Here is a 1097-nt window from a genome sequence, read left to right on the forward strand (position 1 = left end):
AACGTTGTTTTTTTTGTTTAAATCTTTCTAGACATGGTAAATATGAACGACAAAGCAGTTTTAACATAGTTTGAGTGAAGGAATTCATTTTATAGATAAAATCCCAAGAGTCTGCAGAGAAAAGAGAGTGAATGCGAAGTAGACTTTAACACGGCTATGGGAGCGAGCCGAGTGTCGGCTAACCGGGAGAATTGCTTGAAAGAAACGCGACACAGAATGAGCGGTCAGAACAAAGCCTCAATACGGGATTCTCGTGGTGTTTTTGTTGCTGCCTTGTCTTTTGCATAGAGTAAAAGACAAGGCAGCCATCGAATAGGGCCCGATTGTTCCTACTTGGTCAGCCGAGGAGCAAGGGGGGGGGGGGCAAGCGTCTCAACCAAGCAAAGCTCACCATGGGGAAGGTGGCTATACCAACTAGCCTGATGCCCTGCTCCCGCAGTGACGGATAATCGTACTCTGGTTTCTCTTCATAACATACAAGTCTTTCGCCTTTTACTAAAGACTTCCGTGGAGAGCAGCACTAATGAGTTGTTTCTATTATTGTCAGGCTTTACCTTTGCGGGTGAAGCCCTTTCTGTCTGTGCAAAAGAAATCTTGCTACTTTGCAGAGTGACTTCTCTGAGTAGAGTCGCCTTACTTGTTGCGACTGTGCCGATGTTCGAAGCTGGAGTGCAAAGTTGTTGCTTGAATGGTGCTTGCTGGAGCATGCGGGAGTGCAAAGTTATACCATTTAAAAGGGCTGAAGAGTGAGTGCTCAGTGCAGCGGGTGGGCGGAGGTGCAACGTGACACTCTGGCCACCTATGGCCATAAAAAGAACACTGCTACAAGTGCGCATTGTGCCAGCAAGGGCCCTCGGACCTGAAACAGTGGACAGTTATCGCTTCTCGGCCTTTTGGCTAAGATCAAGTGTAGTATCTGTTCTTATCAGTTTAATATGTCCTCTATACGAGGACAACATATAAAATGGATTTTTAAGAATAGGAGTTGAAAAAGAAGCTTGCTCCGTTCACTCCAAGCCTCGACCCGGTACTGCAGTGCCGCTGGGAACGGTGCGCTCTCCTCTGCTCTTGTGAAAAAGCAAACAGCGGTGCAGGAT

The 1097-nt window shown here is 47.0% G+C and overlaps 2 non-coding genes across 2 annotated transcripts; both read left to right on the forward strand.

Moving 5' to 3' along the window:
• The first annotated feature begins 451 nt into the window (after positions 1–451).
• LOC140276420 (U5 spliceosomal RNA) lies at positions 452–565 on the forward strand. The gene has a single exon (XR_011909015.1). It is a non-coding gene; the product is annotated as a U5 spliceosomal RNA (small nuclear RNA).
• Positions 566–877: 312 nt separating this feature from the next.
• On the forward strand, positions 878–1061 carry LOC140276090 (U2 spliceosomal RNA). Its single transcript, XR_011908776.1, has one exon. It is a non-coding gene; the product is annotated as a U2 spliceosomal RNA (small nuclear RNA).
• The last annotated feature ends 36 nt before the right edge of the window (positions 1062–1097 follow it).

This window comes from Leuresthes tenuis, unplaced genomic scaffold (genome assembly GCF_036924035.1).
Source record: "Leuresthes tenuis unplaced genomic scaffold, fLeuTen1.0.hap1 SCAF_18, whole genome shotgun sequence".
In the NCBI taxonomy this organism is placed as follows: Eukaryota; Metazoa; Chordata; class Actinopteri; order Atheriniformes; family Atherinopsidae; genus Leuresthes; species Leuresthes tenuis.